General features: G+C 39.8%; 1 protein-coding gene across 5 annotated transcripts in view; it reads right to left on the bottom strand.

Annotated features, from left to right (window-relative positions):
* CACNA2D3 (calcium voltage-gated channel auxiliary subunit alpha2delta 3) overlaps window positions 1-16,661 on the bottom strand; it is a 577,343-nt gene that overhangs the window by 416,480 nt on the left and 144,202 nt on the right. The window lies entirely within an intron of this gene.

Genomic DNA, 16,661 nt, shown 5'->3' with positions numbered 1-16,661 from the left:
CACCCTATTTGGTTGCATAGCCAGTCCCAATGAAAGCAGAAACAGTTTCAGTAAGCTGTGTTTGCAATGAAGCATCTGCTGTGGCATTCAAAGGAGCATTTACTCTCTGTTGCCCTCCAGAACTTGGACAACAACTTCTAGAACTACTGGTGCATCTGGAAGGGAGGGAAAAGGGCAGCTTCTCTTGCTCAGCCCCTGAATTGCTAATGGAGGGGAGTGGGCTGACTGCCTGAAACATCAACACCATCACCTCTGCTCATGCAGGGGAAAGAGCTGCCCCAACTACAGGGGCCTTTCTCAGCCTCACCCGTTGTGATGCCATTTGATGGCACCACTGCCACTTCAGAAGGAGTGGGCACACCCTAGTAGCTCTTTACAACAATCACCTCACTCTCCTTAACCAGCATACCTTGACACTAGCCAGTCATGTCTGTTCTGGGGGGAGAGTTATAGTGGGGGAGAGCATATCATTTGGATAATATACTCAGCTAGTCCTACACTGAGCGGTGAGGATGGGGAGCCTTAAAAACAAGCCTCTTTTTCAGATAGAAAATGAAAAGTCTTTATCTATCTGCATGCAAATTCAGCAAACAGCGATACTATCAGTGCCAATACACACAAACAAAACTAACTGGAAGAATTAATTCCCCAAGTAAACAGACAAGAGTTTAGGGCTGATTTGGAAAGCAAGGAAAGGGAGAGGGGGTGGAAGAATTCCCTTTGTTCTTTCTGAATCCTTCAACCACCACACTACACTGAATCAAAACTGAAACTTTTAAAATACTTAGACTAATATGAAATTGGTTTGGGGGTCTCTAGCTGATTTGGCAGCATATCAATGGAATGAATGAATAGATTTCCATATAGCTGTATATGAAACAAGTTTGGAACTATATATTGCATTCATCCAATACATTTTTTCATTACAACTCCATGAGTACTTTCATGCAACTCTGCTATATATCACATACACTTACGAGCCATGAAGTTAAAGCAGAATAATATATATTTAGTATCAGCTTTAAAGGGGCCATATTGTCTAGTTCTATCTTTTTGGTTGACATGCATGCTGACCAAAATGTGCCATCTGGGGGTCAAATCCAGTGTGGCAAGATTATCTTGGTTCACTCTGAAACAAATCACAGTTTTTGAGTAGCAACTCATTGTTCTTACATGGACTGAGATTCATTAAAACAAAGACTTGTTACATTGTCTACCATAGAAAGGGAAGCTAGAGCCACATGAAAGGATAAAGCATGCCAACAGAAATTAGTTCAGTGTGTGTGTGTGTGTGTGTGTGTGTGTGTAAAAAAATGCCCTCTCACCCCTCTGGGTGATATGTGTGTTCCTCAATCACAGGTCCTCTATCAGAGGCCTGGGAGTTTGAGGGTTCTGCACAGTATCTTAGCTGTTCCTAGCACTGCACTCTTCTTGACAGAGAGCCCTGATGTTGTTCCTGGGATCTGTTGGAGCCACTCGCCCAGCTTAGGAGTCACAGCCCCGAGTGCTCCTACCACCACTGGGACCACTTTGGCTTTTACTTTCCATATCCTCTATAGTTTCTTCTTCAGGCCCTGGTACTTCTCCAGCTTCTCATATTCCTTCTTCCCGATGTTGCTGTTACTTGGCACTGCTACATCTATCACCACCACTGTCTTTTGGTCCTTGTCTACTACCACAATGTCTGGTTGATTGGCCAGTACCTGTCTGTCGGTCTGGATCTGGAAGTCCCACAGGATCTTAGCCCTGTTATTCTCCATCACCTTCTGTGGAATCTCCCATCTGGACCTCAGAGAATCTAGCCCATACACTGTGCAGATATTCCTGTACACAGCGCCAGCTACTTGGTTGTCATTCAGAAGCTAGAGCCACATGCAAGGATAAAGCATGCAAAAGAAATTTGTTTAGAGATTGTGTGTATGTGTGTGTGTGTGTGTATGCGTGCATGCCCCCCCCCCCCGAAAGGTTACTATTTTAGAACAGAATGGACTAAAATGTGCAGCAATTGTAGATCCTGGAATGTGCACTGCCTGTGCCAAATTTCAAATAAATTTGGAGGTTCTGTGCAAAGAAAAATTCTGTTTGCAAGGAGTAATGCTGATTTTAGGAATCAATTTTCTTGTTTCATTCCTATCCATTGGCTACTTCTGCTGAAAATGTTGTAACCATAATTTCTATATTTGGTACGTAGCCATAATTTCTATATTTGGTATCATAGATTAGTTCCTAGAGTAACACAAGAACATATTAAAACAAATAAGCAAGAATGTTTATAGGGAATCCATTGAGATGAGTATGACTATTCACATGATTAAGCTCCACCCAATTTAATGTGAGTGAAACATCAGCAAAATAGAGTGCATGGAGTGGACTCTGAAAAGAGTTGGAATGGGCTAAAGAAATAGGTATGGAGGGGCGGTGCTGTGAAATTTTAAATGGTAACTCTACAGTTGATGTCACAGAACTTTAAACTACTCTACTCCAGAGAGAATGGCCTTCTCTGTTCCCAAAAGCCACCACTCAAGACTATCTTTATTATCTACCAGATTTCCAGCCCGATCATCCCAGCGTCCAAAAAGTCTAGCACAAAGTACCCTGATTTATCTCTGCATATTCACTGTACATTACCTGGATTGAATACTCTTAATTTCTGGTTCTTTTTTTTAAATTGACAAATGCTTCAAATAAATAAATATATAAATTCATATATTGAAGTGAGTGAAGCATTCCATAAACTTAATGCTATTTAGCAGTTTGCTCTCTTTGGAGCAATTAATTTCTAAAAGATGCACATACAAAGTCATTTAAAATCATTTGTTGCCTTATTGCTCTCAGTAGGCTGTTACTTTAAATAAGCCAATTCATTTAACTAGTTCACAGGAGAAAGAAAATATTTATAATGTGCCTTCAAATATATTTCCCTTCCCTACTCAAATTACCAAAAGTAGGATTAAAAAAAAACAAATGAAAAGTTGATTTCTATTAATAGCTTAACAAAGTTCACTGTTGCAAAGAATCTAGTAGGCAAAATTGCTTTAGCTGAACCACTCATGCTGTTTATTGTTTGATTATTTACAGGAAATGTGCTAAATGAAAAACAGAGGCACCAAATGTGCTGCTGGTTTTTTTTCTTCCCTTTTCTGGAGCCAGGCAGAAGCTTTTATAGTATAACTGCATGCAATTAATTAATTGCTCTTTTGTAGGTTCTTCCTCGATACTTAGGTCAATGTAAAGATCTCCGTCTATCTAAAGTGCCATCAGCACCCAAAGCTCTGCCTTTAATACCAGCTCTCATTTCAAATACTAAGATCTCTGCCCCCACTGGAGTCCACATAGCAATCCAAAGTAATAATTCAAGAATTCATATACGCTCCTACAACAACAACAACAAATATGACTGCAGGTGTAACATAAACACTAGGAAATCTGTTCTTACACCCCCTTGTTCTCAGGCATAATATATGGGACAACAATTCTCCCTATTTCTTCATCTTTAGAGCAGTAGGCACAGCACATCCAGATAGGATTTAAGGGCTGCTTTTCTATGCAGTTTTTAGAGAATTTGGTTGCACCCAGCATTCCTTTCCTCACACACAGGAAGCTGGAATGTTGGTCTTCTGAAGTGTTTCCATCCAAGCACCGATTATTTCTTGCTAGGAATTCTCTGAGCCAAAGAAGATAAGCAGAAGCATCAGCATAATTATAATTTAACAGAAAAAAAGTTCATTTTGGTTTCTTAAAACTGGCAAAGGGAGCATATTACAGAAAACTTATTCTAGCATGGGTGTTTAGGGATAGCTCATAACATTACTGTATTTCATAGCATAGGACATAAGGAAAATGTTCTTCACACTGAAGTTTTATTTCTGTTTTAACAATACCATGCAGAGAAAGCTGTTAAACTTTACTCATTATTCTTTTCTTGTGCTTAATATCCCTTAATAGACCTTAATTAACTTGCACCAAGTAATCCATATGCAAGCCTACTCCAATATCAGCCAATAACACATCATTACCATACAAAAAGCAACTTCCCTAGGGAGAGAGTGACAGATGCAAATCTCTGATAACAAAAAGAAAAATCTATCTTATCTCCATATTGCAGAGATATTCTAATAAGCTCCATTGATATAATAGAAAATGCAGCTGAGACACCCAGCTTCAGTGGAGCACCACTGAATAGGCTGCTGTAGAACACATTTATTGTCCTGTCAAAGTGGGGCAAGAAAACTGTATTACCAATATAGGAATATGTTTAAGCATCTACCCTGGAGAAGATACATCAGGGCTTTTTTTCCCCATTTAACAATGCAATACAGGGAAAACAACAACCAGGAACCTAATAGACTTTCAGCTGTGGTATCCCAAGTACCAACAAATACTTAATGTCATACATTTCCATGGGGCCACAGTTATCTCCTAAGTGGACACATGGTCTTAACTACAGAGAACAGGTCAAGCAATGCAAGAAATAGCAATAGGTTTGCCATAGTCTTAAGGAAAACACAAGTAAATTTTAAAAAATAGTGGAATAAATACAAGTTTCGTTCAGTTCTCAGAAGAAAAAAACCTAAATACATGCAGCAAATTTTAAGGGCATAATAACAATAACAATAATCATGATTAATGATATGGTGAAATGTTATTCGCCTTCTAAAGTAAGTTAAATTGACTAATTTTTACACAGAAAACTACTCAGACATGTTCCTATAGTTATCAGAAGTAAAACATGATTCAGGCAAGTCTTTGCCTTTAATCTTTATCAGACTATTTGAATACATTCATTTTCTGCCATCTGGGAGAATAGTTTAGGTATTCTTTTGATCCATTTCTCCTATTTCAGACAAGCCCTTCATAGGGCAAACGGCATGCTTCATAATTACGCGGTTCTTCTAACATACCAGTATAGTATGAATAACTTTGTCATGTGTCATGATACATAACAATACTTGTGATTCTTTCTAGCAAAACAACATGCCCCAAAACTCATTCCTAGAATCCCTTGAGATATGTACACATGTATATGTTTTTATATTTGTTCTTTAAGTTATTTCATTCCACATAGAGTTTTATTACTGCTGAAAGCCACTATATGCAAACATGTTACAAAATCCCAGGTGTGGTTTTTTGTGAGAAGCTGCTTTGGGGGCTGTATGGATTTGAGAAGTGCTGGGACTGGTTGCCTACATATGCTTAATTCAGTCTACCCTGTCAAGATTTCTTTCCTGTGCTCCAATCCTACTGGCACCTTTTGACAGCCTTTCAGGGAGTCTTTTCAGACATTATAGGTAAGAATCAACATCTTAAATTATAGCCTGAAACAAACTAGCAGACAATATTGTTGATGCAAGAATGGTATAACATGGTCAAAATGTGTGTGTGTGCACGCACACACACACACACACTCTTTTTGGTGCACGTTCTAAACCCTCTGTGCATATAGAATGCACCCAGGTAGAGTGTACTGCAATAAATAGTATGTGAGAAGGGCCTCCACATCACTGAATTCACTTTCAAGATACTTTCCAGTTGTGCTCATGACCCTCAGTCCAGGCACTGAGCTTTGAGCAAAGAACTCTACATATATAGGATTGAGGCCTTTGGTCTTCCAAATCACCCAGCAGTTGTAGAGATTCCAGCTTATCTGATAGCTTACATACGTATACAAACTAGGCCTGATACAGACTAGTGGTTCTCTGGTGTGTGTGTGCACCCTAAGGGTGCATACTGGGGGTGGACCACAGGCATCTGCAGGATCAGAGGCTTTTGGCAAGATGACAAGAGAAGTATTATGTTGTTACAAAGTTGCTTTCATGATTTATTTATCTATCTATTTATTTACTATTAGATTTTTACCCCATTACAATCTAATAGACTCTCAACGGCGTGTAAACACAATAGAAATCCAATACAAAAAGCCAATAAGCAAAACTAAAGACAGGACTAAAGGCCATAAAGAATATAATATCCAACAAAGAGCTATCATGAATCAAATGCTCTCTGGAAGAGCTTGGTCTTCAACATCTTCCAGAATGTGGAACCTCAAGTAGGGGGCTATTCCAAAGGGTCACCAAAACCTGTCACCAAAAACACTTCTGACCTTTAGCCCCCTTGAGCTACTGAAGGTGGGGAACAAATAGCTGCTTCTCGATGCATTCATAATAGTTCGGCCAACTTCAGTAGGGAGATATGGTACTGTAGGTAACCCGGTGCCAAGCTTTAAAGAATTTTATAGGTCAACACCAGCCAGTCAATTGCCCACAGAAGCTAATAGGCTACCAATGCAAGGCTTGCAATATGGGTGTCATATGCTCCTAAGGATAACTGCTGGCAAGCATCCAAGTATTCTGTGCCAACTGAAGCTTCCAGGTGGTTTTTAAAGACAGCCTCATGTAGAGCACATGACAATCCCATGGACACTGACACTCCACCTCAATAAATTATTCATCCATTTCTGATTAAAAGTAAGCATTTGGAAGTAGGAATAAATGATAGTTTGACAATCCCAGTTTGATGAAATGTCCAAATAAACACAAAGGTGTTCTTAGCTTGTGCAAGATCAGACAAATGTATTTCTACACATATTTGTTAGACAAAAATCATAAAACAAGGAATCCGCAAAACTTGCAGCTGAAATACTGAATAAAAATATGTCTGAAACCTTTTCATTTGTTACTGATAATTAATACAATTATAGCCATCTTTTTTATGTCTTTATTCTGTCAGTTGGATCTATTTATAGTGAATCTTAGTTGATTCACCATAATTTCATTCCTCCCACAACCCATTTGCAAGCCTTTACTAAAAAAAAAAAAATTAAATTAATTCTTTTGCATGTTAATATCACTGTCTCTCAAGGATAAAAAAGGGACCTGAGATACAAATTTTACAAAACTGGTATGGTACAGATTAATCACTGCTGCATGTTATATGAGACTAAAATTATCTAAACTACATGAAGCTTTTTAACATGCCAGCTTGCTAACAACAGACATATAAGTTCACACCTTCATTTTGTACTCTGGTAACATGTGCCAAAATGTAAATTCCCCACAGGTCAGCATATGTATCCTGTAGACTAGCCATAAACGGGGAGAAAGGAAACAGAAGACATTTCAAACGCCAATTATGAGACAATAGCCATCATATATGGTTCATTGTATATTAATTCATATATGATTTTATTTAATGTAATTTTAACAGCCATGGGGAAGCCGGAATAGATTTAGGACTGTGAAAAGTAAGAAAAGGAAATCTAAATGCTGGCTGGTCAGCTGAGAACTTGGTTGCACTAGTCCAGAGCCATGCCATATTAAAGTTTATACAAGAGACTTCTCAAGCAAATTATTCAGAATGATAAAGCTTAAAATTTCCCTAAAAACAAGAGGTCCAAAAAACCTATTCAATAAGACCAAGTTTGCTAATGATATCAAATTATTCAGCATGATTACAATAAAAATGCTGTATGCAGAACTCCAAAGAGACTAGGACATTGGAAAATGTCAAACAGTGTAAGATAAATGCATATTGGGGCAAAACTACCCTAAATTCTCAAAAAGAGCAGTTACTGACCAAGACAGAGAAAGGCAAATGCCTTGTCTGGGATCATTAAACAAAGAATCAAAACTAAAATTACTAGAATTGTGATGCTGCTGTTGGAACTTATGGTGAAACTTTACTTAGAATACTGTGCAAAATTCATATCATTACACCCTCAGAAAGGATACTGAAGAGCTAAATAATGTACAAAATTATCAACTACATTTTTTTTAAGTAAGATTATATTATTTATCAGAAAAGATTAGAATATTTGGGGGTATACTTTACTGTATAAAGTAAATATTTTACTTTATACAGAAGCATATGAAATTATGCATGCTATCGAAAAAATAGATTAAAAACTACAATTTCTCTAAAAATATCAGAAACTGTGGTCATCCCACAGTGCTGAATGATGTGAATTTGGGAACATAAAGAGGTATCTCTTCATACAACACAAGAGTTAACCTGTGGAATTGGCTACAAATCCTAATTATGATAGACACCATTTGGTTGGCTTTAAATGGGAATACGATGGATTCATGAAGGTTGCCAATGCATACAAATTCTCATAAGTAAATATTATCTCCATTATCTCAAGCAAGAGTCCTGTCATTAGCAGATGCTCTGAAAGATGATGAGTAAGAAGGCACTACTGAATTCATGCCCTGCACTATGAGGAATCTGGATAGTGAATCAGGAAGTTAGACCTTTGGCCTTATCTAATATTGTTCCTGATATTTCTGCCAAGTGTGATTCCCCCATGACAACCTATCTATCTAGCAAATGATAGGAATCAAACGGCAGAGAGGGGGAGGGGAAGGGGGGAGAGAGAGAGAGAGAGAGAGAGAACGAACTCATATTTGAATCTTCAGAGAAGTGCCAGTGGCTAAACCTTTACAGCTAATAAAAAGATTTTAAAGATGTTTTTGTGTATAGGGAGTGGCTGGGGGAGGGAGCATCTGGTAGCAAAAGGATGAGTGGAAGGCTACTGAAAAGGTGTGCCTAATGAATCTTGGGAACACAGAGGCTGCAGCAAGACTATTAAGGGAAGAAATGGGGTCATCACAGAAGAAATTCTTAGGGCTGGGGAAGAGGGGAAGCATGAGAAAGTGACTCAGAGTAAATCCACCTTAATTACACTTGTAGTGCCGGAGAATTACTTTGGTAGGCTTTACAAATTCTGTTATATTACCCTACTAGCAATAAAGGTCTTTCCAGAAATCTAGACTCCTGGTGGTATGCAATTTAAATTCAGAGTTATATTGGATTGAAACCAACAATAAAACAATGCTATAATAAAATGACCACTCACTCCACACATCAATCAAATCATTTTCACTAGCTTGCAGAAAGTTAATAAGAAGGGTGCCAGGCAAGACTCCAGGGGCAACAATTGCAGAGTATAGGGAGCAACTACAGAGGACTGCTTTTGAGCCCATATTCCTTTGTTTTCACACAGCAATGAAACTCTCAGTAACTGTTTCTGCATGTTTACATAGGCCAGGCAGAATCAACTGCCTGCATGGTTCCTATGGTACCCAGAGTGTAGGAGTAAGTAGGGCTTTAAAGGTCAAAACCAGCACTTTGAATTGGACCTCGAAAGCAAGTTGTAACCAATGCAGTGACTTAAGAATAGGTATAATATTTGAGTAGTAGTTTTCATCTGTGGAGTCCTTGATGCTCTCTGAGCTTGGCTGTTTGCAGATATTTCATTACCCAACTAGGCAACATCATCAGTGAAAGTAAGTGTGGGGTTTGCTCCTTGTTTATATACAGTAGCTTGCCCTGCCAGTGCTGGTGGGGGTGTGGTTTTCTCCTTGGTAGTTCCTTGATTAGGGTATTGTTTTCTGCTTGATTGTTTGTCTGGTGTTAATTCCTGCTTATCTGGGTGTTGGTTGCTGGAGAGGATGTGTTCTGGTCTTTTTGTTTCCTTCTTAGCTTTTTTATTGTCTCTTTTGTATGGCTTATTTCTATGTGTCGATTGATGGCTGATTTGTCTGAATGCCAAGCTTTCAGGAATTCCCTAGCGTTTTTGGATTTAGCTTGGTCTAGGATGCTCAGTTTCCTAGTTGAAAGTATGGTTGAGTCTGTCCATGTGTTGTGAGATTAAGGAGTTTTCATCATGTCTTCTGACTGCTAGTTGGTGCTCATGGATGCACTCTGCAAGTCTTCTGCCTCTCTGTCCTACATAGTGGTTGTTACAGTCTTTGCACTGTATGTTGTAGATGACTCCTGTTTTTTCTTCTTGGGCCACTGGGTCTTTTGGTTTACTGAAGATGTTTTGGAGAGCTTTAGTTGGTTTGTGTGCTACAGTGATGTCGTGTGATTGTAATAGCCCATTGGTTGTTTCTGAGATGTTTTTGGTATACTTTTGTTATCCTTTTCACAGCCTGTGTTGGTTGTGCTGTAGTGGGTTGAGTGGTCAGGCATTTTTTGATAAAGTTGTGTGGGTATCCATTTTGTTGGAAGATGTTGTATAGGCAGTCTGTTTCCTTTTTCTGGTGTTCTGGGTTGCTGCAATGTGTTTGTATATAAACAATTATATACTATTTTATTATATACTACTGTATTTAAATAGGGAGCAAACCCCACACTTACTTGCACTGATGATGTTATCTAGTCAGGTAATGAAACATCTGGAAGCAAACAACCAAGCTCAGAGAGCACCAAGGACTCCACAGTTCAACCCTGAGCTACATATATTCTCTTCAATTAGTTTTCATCTGCTAACAACATAGCCACTACCTTCTATACCAGTTGAGGTGTTTGAATTATTTTGAAATGCAGCGCTACATACAGTGTATTTCAGTAATCCATGAGTTTGGTATTAAGGGTGAGGGTAACTGTGGCTTCCCATTCCAGATATTGCCACAACTGGTGCACCAGACTCATATGAGCAAATCTCTAGTGACAGCCTCTACTTGACGTTCCAACAGAAGTCATGAATCCAGGAAGACACCCAAGTTGCAAAGCAGTTCCTTTAGGGGAAGTATCATGTCATGGAAAAGGGGTACACCTGGAACAACAGTCATTCCATTTGGTTGAGATTTAATCCCCCCAGAGTCACCCATTGGGGGAGATGGGCGGCATACAAATTTGAAAATAAATAAATAAATCTGAGGTTATTTCTATCAGTCCAGCTTCTTACAGCCTCTTGACACCAGGTTAGGACTTCTACAGTATCTCTGGCCCTCTCCCTCTTTCAAAGTCAGTAGCATCATGTCCTCTCCCAGAGAAGCATTAACCACCTCCCAAATTCAACTATTCTGCAAAACAGCCTGCTGCAAAACATTATCCCATAAATGACATTAAGTGACCAGGGGCAGGCCTAGGAGTTACCATGAAGGCTATGAATTCCTGGGCTGCACTCAGCCTCTCCTTAAGACATGGAGGTTGAAATTCCCCAGGACTATCAGCTGAGGGGATTCTACTACAGCCCAGCAATGAGGTCCAGAAACCCAAGAAAAGTTGTTGCTGGGCAGAAACACAGGGTCAATTATTTTATAGTGAGATTAGCAAACAAAATAAAAATAAACAAAACTGGTGTCCAGCTGCCTGGACACTGTTCGAGTCTGGATGGGAAGAACAGACTGAGACTGAATCCCAGAAAAATGGATCAGCTGTAGGTTCAAAGGCCTATCTATTCTAGAGAGGTACTGTCTTTAGTTCTGGACAGGATTGCTGTCTCCTGAGCAAGGCTGGTTCGCAATTTGGGGGTCCTCTTGGACTCTCAGCTCCTGCTTAAGAAGCAGGTGGTAGCCGTAGCCCAGAGGGTATTTACACAGATCTAATTGGCCTCTTCCTGGTACAGGAGGCTTTATTCATTGTCATTCACATCTTCATCACTCTCAATTGGGCTACTGCAGTGCATCATATATGGGGCTGCCCTTAGATCATTCACAAGCTAAAAAATAGTGTTCAGTTTCTATAAGCAAAATTGCTTCCACCGACTCTAAACTATTTCTACAGTTCTCATTGCTAAGTCACCAAAACCAGCATGCGCTGGCATGGCATCGGATTTGTAAAAAATGGTTCCCCTTTGGAATGAATTTATGTTCATTTGAGACTGTGTGAGGAGCAAGGCAAAAGTTATATGACATACCAACACACTTTTCACATGCATGCATAACAGCACAGCTAACATTTGACAAGCCTAAACAATATCTTTCTAATAATACCTTGTAGCAGTCAATGACTGCAGCAGAAAAAGAACACAAAAAAAAGGAAAAAAACACCCTTAGCGAGAAAAATATTTATTCACAATTGGCCATGTTCGTGAAATGCAAATGATGATATTCTGCTCTTTCAAAAAATGAGTCTCTACATGTGGAATTTCATGATAAAAAGCTTTAATGTCCCTGTTTTCTCTTGATAAACCCTGCTAGTTTACTGATGCGTGAATGTGCTGAAATTGAATTACTGTACAACAGCAATTACTTTTCACAGTACACCTATAATGGGAATCAATTTTGCAGTGAACACCAGGTAGCCAGAAGAAAGGGCAAGAAACAGAAGGAGAGACTAATAAAGGGAAAAAATTACATTTATATAGTTATACGTTTTCTGTATAACTGAGGTACTGATGCTTTTTTAGGAAGGAAGGAAGGAAGGAAGGAAGGAAGGAAGGAAGGAAGGAAGGAAGGAAGGAAGGAAGGAAGGAAGGAAGGAAGGAAGGAAGGCAGGCAGGCAGGCAGGCAGGCAGGCAGGCAGGCAGGCAGGCAGGGATTTTCCTTCTACACTCCAGAAAGTACTTTTCCTTTTTCAGCATTATCAATTTAAGTAAACAGCATACATTAGCAGCATTAAAGCTGTTATTCAAACAAGGCAGGGAAACTATGCTATATAAAATGTTCAAAAAACAGCAGCCGCAATCCAATCCTTTCATTTTACCAGAAGAGCACAGCATATCCCAGCAGCACTGACTCAGCTAAGACTCATGTACAACTGCTCTCCGGTGCCCATCTAGGACCTTACCCTTCCTCTACTCCTCCAGAAAGGTTCAATCCAAATTCCTAAGGGCTATATTCCAGGTAGCCCCCTGTGTTCCAAATGTAGTATTAAGGAGGGAGGCAGGGTTGTCTAAAGTCGAAACAGGTACAGTGGGACAAAAAAGTATTTAGTCAGCCACCAATTGTGCAAGTTCTCCCACTTAAAAAGATGAGAGAGGCCTGTAATTTTCATCATAGGTATACCTCAACTATGAGAGACAAAATGAGAAAAAAAATCCAGAAAATCACATTGTCTGATTTTTAAAGAATTTATTTGCAAATCATGGCGGAAAATAAGTATTTGGTCACCTACAAACAAGCAAGATGTCTGGCTCTCACAGACCTGTAACTACTTCTTGAAGAGGCTCCTCTGTCCTCCACTTGTTACCTGTAGTAATGGCACCTGTTTGACCTTGTTATCAGTATAAAAGAAACCTGTCCACAACCTCAAACAGTCACATTCCAAACTCCACTATGGTCAAGACCAAAGAGCTGTTGAAGGACACCAAAAACAAAATTGTAGACCTGCACCAGGCTGGGAAGACTGAATCTGCAATAGGCAAGCAGCTTGGTGTGAAGAAATCAACTGTGGGAGCAATAATTAGAAAATGGAAGACATACAAGACCACTGATAATCTCCCTCGATCTGGGGCTCCATGCAAGATCTCACCCTGTGGGGTCAAAATGATCACAAGAACGGTGAGCAAAAATCCCAGAACCACATGGGGGGACCTAGTGAATGACCTGCAGAAGCTGGGACCAAAGTAACAAAGGCTTCCATCAGTAACACACTACGCCGCCAGGGACTCAAATCCTGCAGTGCCAGACATGTCCCCCTGCTTAAGCCAGTACATGTCCGGGCCCGTCTGAAGTTTGCTAGAGAGCATTTGGATGATCCAGAAGAGGATTGGGAGAATGTCATATGGTCAGATGAAACCAAAGTAGAACGTTTTGGTCTAAACTCAACTCGTCGTGTTTGGAGGAGAGAGAATGCTGAGTTGCATCCAAAGAACACCATACCTACTGTGAAGCATGGGGGTGGAAACATCATGCTTTGGGGCTGTTTTTCTGCAAAGGGACCAGGATGACTGATCCGTGTAAAGGAAAGAATGAATGGGGCCATGTATCATGAGATTTTGAGTGAACACCTCCTTCCATCAGCAAGGACATTGAAGATGAAACGTGGCTGGGTCTTTCAGCATGACAATGATCCCAAACACACCGCCCGGGCAACGAAGGAGTGGCTTCGTTGAAGCATTTCAAGGTCCTGGAGTGGCCTAGCCAGTCTCCAGATCTCAACCCCATGGAAAACCTTTGGAGGGAGTTGAAAGTCTGTGTTGCCCAGCGACAGCCCCAAAACATCACTGCTCTAGAGGAGATCTGCATGGAGGAATGGGCCAAAATACCAGCAACAGTGTATGACAACCTTGTGAAGACTTACAGAAAACGTTTGACCTCTGTCATTGCCAACAAAGGATATATAACAAAGTGTTGAGATGAACTTTTGATATTGACCAAATACTTATTTTCCACCATGATTTGCAAATAAATTCTGTAAAAATCAGACAATGTGATTTTCTGGATTTTTTTCCCCATTTTGTCTCTCATAGTTGAGGTATACCTATGATGAAAATTACAGGCCTCTCTCATCTTTTTAAGTGGGAGAACTTGCACAATTGGTGGCTGACTAAATACTTTTTTGCCCCACTGTACATGGATTTGTTAATGTTATAGCACATTGGCTGAAATTACTGTTCTTTCCCATAGGTTTGAGTTCTTTCCTTATTGAGGACAATTATAAATCAGTATGGTTCAGGACTATTTCACAAAAGCTTCTCCAGGGAGGTGTTCCTAATGATGGGCTATGAGCATGCACTTAGTGCATTTAAGCAACGTATCAAAGATCTGGAAGTCCAGCAGGACCAATCTGCTCTACCTAAGAAAGTTTTTTTTGAGCAGTCAAGCCTTTTTTTTATAAACCCGCAAGATACTTACATTACATAACTGTCTCCAAATTCTGACACTCAGCAATGGTCTTCCCACAGCAGTTTTGGAGGGCCAATACAAAAAAGTTCCATATGAGCTGAGATTGTGCCCCTATGGACAAGGCTATTGAAACTACAGCTCATGTTCTGCTATACTGTACTCTGTATAAGGACTCATGGACCCAGTTTATAACTCCCTATTCGGTAAAATACCCGGGAAATTTTGATCTTTTTTATGTACAGTTGTTGCTATCTGATCAGTATGATTCAGTTTCTTTGAACTTAGCTAAATTTTGTTACACTGTCTGTAAAATTAGGCAGACTTTGACTGCCCACTGATGATCCCACCATTAACTGTAATATATTATCATGTTTTGTTTTTTATGCATTTTTATTTGTAATTCTGGTCTGTGGCCATAATAAAATATTAAAGGTAGGGAAAGCAAGCAAAGCATAGTTTTCGTAATCCCTTTCAGCCAACAAATGTCTCTGTCTTCTTCTGGGTAACTAAGTCTTTTATCTAATTAATCAATTCATTCATTCATTCATTCATATCACTGCCCACTCAGCACATGACTCAACGCAGCATACATCATTTAAGAACAAAGAGACATGCAATAAAACCACCTAATAAAAAACATAAAAAACCAAAGCCAAAACAAAGACATACTGTAAATGCATAAATACTGGAGAAAAAACCTCATTCAACAGTCCATAACCTTTACAGACCCAATGCCTGAGGAAAAAACAGGTCCTTAATGCTTCTGAAAAGCAGACGGGGCAGGGCCAGGTGGAACTGTAATGTGCTATTTCTTTGTGGGTGCTTCCGGTTTCCATTCATGTTGCACCTGCTTGTGTACACTGGAAAGTACAGAATATGCTTCACCCCCTGAATCAGGAGAGCAAGAGGAGCAAAGAAACTTAGAATGGATCTGTCAGCAATACTTCCTGCTACTGCCCAACTTTTCTTCCATAGGGATATATTGGGTCACTCTTTGTCAGCCTTCCCAGGTAGGCCAGACAGGAAACACAATCAAATGTGCTAATACTACTTTACTGTAAGGCTACATTAACAGAATCTTGCAAGTCTGAAAGTACAAATCTCCCACTGTTTCCTTTACAGCCTGAGAAGTTTGGGAAGGTCCTTTCTGAGCCTCTTTCTCCACCCACTATGCAGCTGCAGGCTATGCCCCCTCTTGTCTGACCATTCCCTAGGCAGCATCTCTTCCCGGTCTCCCAAGGTCATTCCCACATACCATGACCTCTTTTCTGGACTTTCTTTTTCTGTGGCTTGATCAGTATCCTTTTCAAACTTTTTTTTTTTTTTTTTTTGCCAGCTATACCCCACAGGCCAAATCCAGTCCCTTTCTGTTCTATTTTCCAGGAGTTGCCCTGCTGACAGAGTCCTGGGCTCTTTCCATAATTTCCTTCTAACATTCTGCTGGGTAAGAAAGAGTAAAAACATGTTATGTTTGAGAATAAGTGAAGTCAGTATTTTTTAACCATGAGATTAATCGTACTTCATTTAACACATGATCTTTACAAATCCTCTTCAGTTTAGGTGTGGGTCTTCCGGGCTGTGTGGCCGTGTTCTGGAAGTTTTGTTTCCTAACGTTTCACCAGCACCTGTGACCGGCATCTTCAGAGTGCAGGAGCACAGACAGGAGAGACAGGAGACAGGAGACAGACAGACAGGAGAGAGAACTGCTCCTGTCTGTGCTCCTGCACTCTGAAGATGCCGGTCACAGGTGCTGGCGAAACGTTAGGAAACAAAACTTCCAGAACACGGCCACACAGCCCGGAAGACCCACACCAGCCATCGTATGCCGGCCATGAAAGCCTTCGACAATACCTCTTCAGTTTAGTTCATTTATTTCTCTTAAGTAGTGTTTTACAAGCAACGTAATGAAGCAACAATACTATTTCTCTTCCTGCCAGGTAAATCGTTATAGTAGACTGAATGTTCTCTTTATTTGCAAAATACAAGCCCTTTCATTGACCAGATAACAAGGGGCTAAACATGGCTAAACAAAAAACATTGCTGAATTTCATTTCATTCCAATATGGCCTTTGGATATACAAACAATAATTAAATTGTTCGCTTACAGAATGAATGGTAAAATTATGTCAAAGCTGAATTATGTTA

This window comes from Python bivittatus, unplaced genomic scaffold, assembly GCF_059951505.1.
Source record: "Python bivittatus isolate LINGU-HERP-01145 unplaced genomic scaffold, Pbiv_v1 ctg000080_np1212, whole genome shotgun sequence".
Taxonomy (NCBI): domain Eukaryota; kingdom Metazoa; phylum Chordata; class Lepidosauria; order Squamata; family Pythonidae; genus Python; species Python bivittatus.
Note: the sequence above shows the minus strand (reverse complement) of the source record. Positions and strands in the feature narration are given on the sequence as shown.